The sequence below is a fragment of the Lepisosteus oculatus genome, chromosome 11 (genome assembly GCF_040954835.1).
Source record: "Lepisosteus oculatus isolate fLepOcu1 chromosome 11, fLepOcu1.hap2, whole genome shotgun sequence".
NCBI classification, from domain to species: Eukaryota; Metazoa; Chordata; class Actinopteri; order Semionotiformes; family Lepisosteidae; genus Lepisosteus; species Lepisosteus oculatus.
The window spans coordinates 38,934,437-38,942,159 of record NC_090706.1 but is presented as its reverse complement, the minus strand read 5'-3'; the positions used below and the strand labels follow the sequence as shown (position 1 = coordinate 38,942,159).

General features: G+C 41.6%; 1 long non-coding RNA gene across 1 annotated transcript; it reads right to left on the bottom strand.

The window, feature by feature from the left end:
* Positions 1-3,064: 3,064 nt before the first annotated feature.
* On the bottom strand, positions 3,065-6,026 carry LOC107077684 (uncharacterized). The gene is made up of 3 exons (XR_001478679.2): positions 5,850-6,026; positions 4,827-4,909; positions 3,065-3,150 (listed from the first exon to the last, which is right to left on the bottom strand). It is a non-coding gene; the product is annotated as an uncharacterized lncRNA (long non-coding RNA).
* Positions 6,027-7,723: the final 1,697 nt, after the last annotated feature.

Genomic DNA, 7,723 nt, shown 5'->3' with positions numbered 1-7,723 from the left:
GCGGAGAAGACAACCCTAACCCGTACTTGTCCGAAATAAGGCTTCATGCGCTCACGACCGCCATGAAAATCACCGGGACGTCACAGGTACAAACAGAAAATACTGAAAACCTCGGCGGGGGAATACGACGTTTTGGCTCAAATCAAATCACCCAGGTGCCAGAATCCCTCACCTTTCCGAGATCGACTGACCAGCCACACCTGAAGAAGGCACCACGTCCGAAACGTTGTGTTTTTTCTCTTCTCTTTTCAGCGGGGAATAAACCTAAAAATTACTTGTTCCCATATAGTAGTATATATGTTTGGTATGTTGTTACATTTCAGACTCTCACGAGATGCTATTAATATATTTGTTTTAAAGGCAAATTAAATCAAGCACACTGACGTTTGTTTCTGGAAATGCACTTAATAATAATAATATTCCTGTTGCATTTAATGGTAACGTACTGCGTGGGTGCTCAGTAGGCCACCGAACAATCTGGGACCAAAGGGGTCGATAGCAAAAGGCCATCACTACCTTCAACTCCGGGGAGGACTACCTGTTGGCCAGCAGAGATCCGCATAACTGACGTCTGTAAAGGGTGTTTGAAATTCCAGGTGCCTTACCTGAATCCCCTCGCCAACTACATTCAACTTTGTCTTATAAAGTTTCCTTTAGGCTGCTCTCCTGCGCAGGTGGTGAAGTGTCTTTTCGCAGCTGGTTTTGTGAAACGTCACGCAGTTCCGCTGAGCCGCGACTCCGAATTGCACCTGCGACCCCAGGTACTAGACCTGACCCGCGTCACTGTCTCTAAAGCCTCAAAACCGGGGTGTTTACGTTTAAGAACACAGTTACAATTTTAAAAGAAGCTTTAACCTCGCGTGCTTAGCTTAAGTCCACAGCTAATAATACAATAAAGGTCCATTTTTACTTATTTATGTGTGATTATTTTCGTGCTGTTCAAACCCACCCCAGTAAACTGGAATTGCGGCGGCGCGCTAATGATTATCAGGTGCTGAAATATTGGAATATATTTAAACCACAAAAAACCCCGTTGCCCTTTTTATACGCCCTTCTGCTTTGTTAGGTAATATTGTTATGCTAATTATCAACAGCTTCTTTTGCAATGTAGTTTAAAAAACGTAGTTTAAGTTTTGGTTTGTTCTGCGCCAACCAGCCAGAACGCTAGCGTTTTTCAAAAGAACATATATTTGGGAAATGAATAACGTGGTGGCGTTGGCCTGTACGCTTAAATATAAAAAAAAAGTACAGTACCAAAAATCAGTCCAGTATTTGATATATTTAGCGAAATGAACTAAGGTGTGTTAGAGACATACGTATCTCTTTTATAAATAGCTAAACTCGCAGCACACTCTTCATCTGAAAGACTTACAGCAATTCAAGTGATTTGATTTACAGTACCATTTACCTCAGCAACGCCAGGCTTCAGATAGCTCTGTGAAACTGCTCTTTCATATTTTGGGCTAATGTGTCAATCCGGCTTTGCGCCTCAGGCTTTTGCGTGTGTGCTGTCCAAACACGGGAGTGCGCTTTTCATACAGAAGGCGATTTAAGATTGCACGACAGAGAGCTGCAGTCTGAAACGACAAGGTGAACTCCAGAGGTTTCTCTAATGTTAGCGTGTGGGGATAATTCACTCGTATACACCAATCGGGCAGACAGCCTTCCTTTGGAAACTGTGAAGTCGGCTCCAATTAGTTTTGGTTTTCCATAAGAAATGTAGCAGTTTTCCAGATCAGCGACATCTCGAAGAGCTTTGAAATGCATGCACATACTAGAAAAGGGTTGTGCATGTTTTTACAAAGTACAGCGTGCTACAGCGACAAAAACCGACCGCGCCAATTAAAAGTATTCATATTCGTTTTCTGACACCGATGCTGAATCTGTGATTTCAACTATTTGTTGTTCAGGCAACAAGTTTTTTTTCTTTGTTATTCAGACATTTATCCAAATACTCTGTTGCAGATTCAGAAAAGTTTGTTCCCTTTTCAACATTTAAAACCCAGTCGATTGTGTCAGCAGACTGAATCACACGTGTGTTTCAGGTGTGGACCTACTCCGAATTCTTCATCGGAGATTATCAATACTGTACATCTTCAGGATTGAATTAAGCATTTGATTGTTGTACTTTGCAGAATGATCGTTCCATTGTCATGTGTATTCATTGTGAAATTAAAATGTGTGGGGGAAGAGTTCATCTTTCTTATTTTCACAGATAAAATTCCATCTTAGTTAAAAGACTTTCAGGTCCAAATTACACCAACGACCCCACAGTGCCCTCCACCACTAAACCGTTAAATAGTTAATTTCTAATTGGTAAAAATATAGGAATCAAGTAATGGCTTTTGATTTTCATGGAATGGTTTGAAATATTGTTGCATATCATCTAATAGATTGTGTTGTAGTGAAGACTGTAATAAGCGGTCTTAATTTGCTTTCACGTTGTCTAACTTGTACACCAGGATCCGATGTGAACGTACAGACAACAGGCACGTTTGTACCTATTCGTGTTTTGACGCAGCGCCTCATAAAAAATATAAAAAACGTGAGAAGCAGATCGTTAATCTAACCAACGTACAAGGATACGACGAATTCTGCAAACATTATCCAAATTAAAAATAGATAAACCTAGAAAAACGCAGCGAAAGTAAACTAAAAAATCGGATTTGACGCATAATTCGAATTCAAGACAATGATAGCGTTTGACGACTGAAATATCTATTTTAAATACAATAAACTGTAAAATGCCCTGTTTAGTTTTTGATCGCTTTAAATGCATCGGTCATTTTATGTCTTATATGACATATTTGCTGTCAACGTGTCTGGGTGCTAAGTGTTTATTCGCTGTGGCTCTGAATCCCCTGCTCGAAAGCACCAGGACGGCCGCTACAGCTCCGGAGCAGGACGGTTTCGGAATGCCGAGCTGGTAATTCCCTCTCCTCCGCGAGTGAATGGGATCGTGTCGGGTCATTTTCCATACAAAGCCGTCAGCTGCAGGTCCCGGCTCGCAGTCAGCCTCCTGCAAAAGGAAACCTCGCAGCCTTTATTATCCTCATTACCCGGGGAGACCCGGGCGCACCGAGCTAAGCGCGTCTCCTGGGGCTCCGGGATTAACTGTTGCGAAGTTGCTTCTCTGCAGCGTGTGCTGGGCTGTGGGAAAAAAAAGAAACGCCTTTTAAATATCGTCCATTTGACTCACCTTTCGGTCGGTATTTTGTTTTACGTTTGGGAAGGAATGTGCTGGCCATCATTTAAAAAGTGAGCGTTTGAAAAATAAAATCACAGACTGGCTACACTACGGTTACTCATCAAACGAAGCCCACTTCCCCCCGCCCGGCGATCTTCTTTCAGGTATGTAATAATCGCCAGATCTACACTGCTTTCGTGTAACGAGGAACTTCCAGCCCAGTTGGTCTCCCAGTGATAAGAGGTGGGCATCTCTGGTATACGTGTGCTGGCGTCTTTAATGTTGCGGCTGGAAGTGTGACGTTCAAATCCTCTATGCCCATCTATAAAATAACAGGGGTAAAAAAGCGCCAAACGTGTTCACATTTCACCATTTATTAGAAGGAAGCGCTTTTAAAACCGTGCCGAACGTGTAGGAAGACGGTGCTATAAATACGCACGGTCCGTGTGTAGGTGTTGTAAGAAAACGCCGCGCTGTTTTCGGCGCATGGTGTTGCTCTGCTCTGTTAATATTTTGGCAGGCACGTCCAAATACCTCGACTTCACGCAGATTCGGAGACTGCAGTGGCAATGGGCAGCGTGGTAGACCCCCAGGGAAACTCCGGGGTTGCACACGGAGGTATTTATAGATCAGTAGATGGCACTGTTTCTTCTGAGGTGCACGGTGCAACCCGGGCTGCTGTGAGAGAGGGCCGTGTGGGCCTTACACTGAGGTCCGACCTCTCTTGCGTTTTTCTTAAGACCCCTGCGATTTTATGATCAAATGTTATGTGGGTGTTTTAAGTGAGCGATTTCGATTTTGTCCTTTATGAGAGTTGACCGTGGGAAATCTTAAAGGGCTTGGTCGAAGTTTTCGCGTGATGATAACTACGTATTTACTTTGCTTTACGATAGTTCCCCACGGTTTCTATGTACTGTACGTTTTGTTTACTATGTTACTGGATTCTTCTGCCATAGTAGACCTGCCAGACGTGTGCGGTCCTGACACTAGATGCCAAGTGCTACACTTTCTCTAATGTTCTTGTAAAACAAAACATGAATCCAATAATATTTCAGTCTCTAAAATTGAAAGAAGGTTCTTTACCACTTACAAAACTCCCTCATTAAAGGGAAACTGCAGTGCCAATTTCTCAGACAGGTTTATTAAATCTCAGTATCAAAATAAATTCAATGATTTTATTGAAAACATCTACAAATTTCGAATTAGGCACAAAATCGTGAACATTGTAAAAATACAGTAAGTTGCCATGTTGTTGCAAACACCCGGTCTCATCACGGGCGAGGGCGAGAGTTCCCACGAATTGCGACTTGATACGGCCCTTCCTGCTCACTAGTCACAGTGATGATTAAGGTAATGCGATGTGGGAGCAAATAATTACAGGTTGTGCAGCAGACAATCAACCGTAGAAATGTGATCTGCATGCAGAGTTAACGAGTAGTATTTGTCTCAAAATCGAGAGCGATGTTTCTTTTGGATTAAAAGAGATGCACTAGTCTGATTGTTTACAATGTAATATGGCCGCTTCAAGTCACCGGATGTTGTGTTGCCTCGTTCTCAGTTGCAGACTATGGAGCGGCGCATACCGGACATTTAATCTATTTTGGGATGTAAATTGGAGGTTAAGGCGAATGTTCATTACCTGTCAGGTCACTCTGGGTGCTACTCAGCTTTATTTCTCGTTTGGACAAAAAATGAGTCAAGGTCAGTGACTCCTTTACGTAGCTGTGGAAAAAAAAAGTCAAAATCTCTTCATATGACAGGGACAAAAAGAGAAATAACATTGTAGGACAGAAAAAATAAAAATGTGTCCTCAGTATTTATAGTATATAAAGAGGTCTTGGTATGTTTTTCGTATATTGTTGTCATATTTGAGATAAATCAGACCCTAGTATATTTGTGAGATTCTTAGTGAGAATACTATGACAGTTCTATCAGGATAGACACCTTGGTTTGAGTTTATTGACTTTAAAACCTCTTTTCATCTGCTTTCAGAATAAATGAGCTAGCCACTCTTAAACAGCAACTGTGATTACTTTTCTTATATATAACATTTTTTTCTTTTCTGTTCTTAAAACAAAATTGTGTTCATCGTTTGCCAAAGAAAAAATCGAAGATTTTGTTTTGAGGGAAGTAGCACTAAGGACGTGCGAGTTTGAGCCCAGGCTTTCAAAATCTCGAGTCAGTTCCCAACTCTGCAGCCCTGCCACCCTAAGGAGAGGTGAGTAAAGGTTAATTCCACACTCAAAAAGTGGGAAGATGAAGCACAATGTTTTGGCTTTTACAGATTACGCCGTTCCTTTGCAGCTAACGCGCACGGACACAGCTCCCACCCACCGCACCCCTGCCGTGTTACGAGTGACCCCAGACATGGCTGAAATATCCAGTTTTCCCACAACGCAGTGAGCATCAATGGCGCACGAAGGTGAGCGTCTGGTGCTTTTTGGCACTAGCTTTGCGTCGCGAACGTTGTCTCTGTAACGTTCTGGTCAGCTTGCACCAAGGCACCTTTGCGGGAAAAAAAAACACTTAAAAAAATTCATTAGGGGATTATCCGGCACAGAAAAGAAGCCACCGTCTCTCTGTAAAACTCGAAAAGAAAACGTGGTGAAAAATATGCGTACAAGGGCCCAGCTCCGTCAGACACTCCCACTCGAGGACTCACCTTGAACACAGCTGCTTGTCACCTAGTGCTCTTCAAACACCCGGATCAGCGGGTCTTATCCCAGCACCTGTAGTGATCCCTGCTGATGTCAGGTGAGGAGCGGGGTGTTTGATCCCAGCCACACTGGCCTGCGCGTTTAGCGCCGGTTTACACGTGCAACTGCATTTCCGGGGTGCACGACCGCACACCTGAGTGAAATAAAACCCCACGAGGTCGCTGAATGTATGTATGCACGCACGCCTAAAATCCCATGCTGTGACAAAAAAATAAATAAAATTTTAAATATTGTTCGTGAGTGAGTCTTCCAGATCTAAATTAAAAATTTCAGCGGCTTTTTTATGTCATTTTTTACTTTCAGCCGTCGAAACTTAGGGAACTTTGTATTTTACATGTAGACCACATGGCAATGGAAAATCCGTATAGTTCAATGAAACACAGTACTCATTACTGTATTTATTATTATAATTAATCCGTTGCTTATATTGGTGAATTACTTTCAAATTAAAGTAGCATATTAAAAAAGTTTGGACTAAATATTTAATCATTTAAGCTTTCAAAAATAGTTCGCGATAAAAGTATCTTTTTTTTTGTCTAACTTGAATAATGTTGTATATACTCGCATACATACTAAAGTTATCGAAATTACCAAGTCAGGGAGATCAACATTCACCCCATTTGTTCTGTCATATGTGGCACAAAAATCGCACAAATGTATCTTTCATTAACCATTGACCAAAGTTTTGTAAACAGAATGGCAGACATGTCCTGCTCTGTGTAGTCATTTCCAATCTAGCACTTATGTCTGAGAAGGATGTTTGTATTGGTGATCATATTTTGTATGCCGACAAATCGTTTTCAAGTCAGTCCTCAAGTGAGACATCTCCACTCCATATCACTGTGACCATTTTAAATGCAATATAATTTGATTTTCCAGTGGATGCCAATATCTGCATATGTTATTTAATCATGTAGAACGATTTTAGGGTTGGAGGCCATTGGTTATACCAGCTGGAGAATTAATACCTCACGCATCTATGCACTGTGATCCACACCTGCTAATTTTTCAAGCCTGGAGCTACGTAGAGGTGTGAGTTTGCAACATTCTCCTCACCTTTTCACAATAGAAAGTCTCATTATCAGCTGTTCTGCACATAAACTGTGAAATAAAATGTCTGTGCAAACCATTCTTGTTAGACAGACAATGAGGGTCTGCTGTATCCAAACCCGACAGTAATAAAGGTAATTGAGATGCCTTATTTACCACAGTAGGGAAATGGTTAATTTTCTCAAATATAATGTACAGTTCAAGAAAGGTAGCACAAGCGTTTTGGGCGAGTTTAATGTGTTCCTGTAAATTACAGATCTGTTTATCTTCAATCTCGTGTGCTAACGTTAGCGCACCGTGTGCAACCTAAAATATTGTGTGCAAGTGATAAGCAGCCTTGCTGCAATTTAGCACATTACTGCTAAGATTGTGTCTGTGTGGTTTGCACTCTATTTCGAGTGCCTTTCCCGAAATGTCCCGCTGTTCCACACCGAGTGTTCATGCAGGTCAGAGCAGAAATAGTGTAGTTCATTCTACTGACATCTCGCAGTACCAGTATGCTTGACTGTAATTCTCTACGCAGATGAAATAAGTGTATACAGTATATATGTATATGGGGAGAGGCACTAAAACTTCAGCAAATGCCCCTGGAGCCAATACTCATTTGTGTTTGCATTTATAATGTGTCTACGTATACGTTGCATTCGACATTTAAATCGTATACAATTCAAACCTAAGGGAATATTTTGTAAGTATAATTCGTAGGACAGCAATTTATCTCTTACATCAATAGTGTAAGCTTGGGATCAGGTCTGCTACTCTGCCTGAT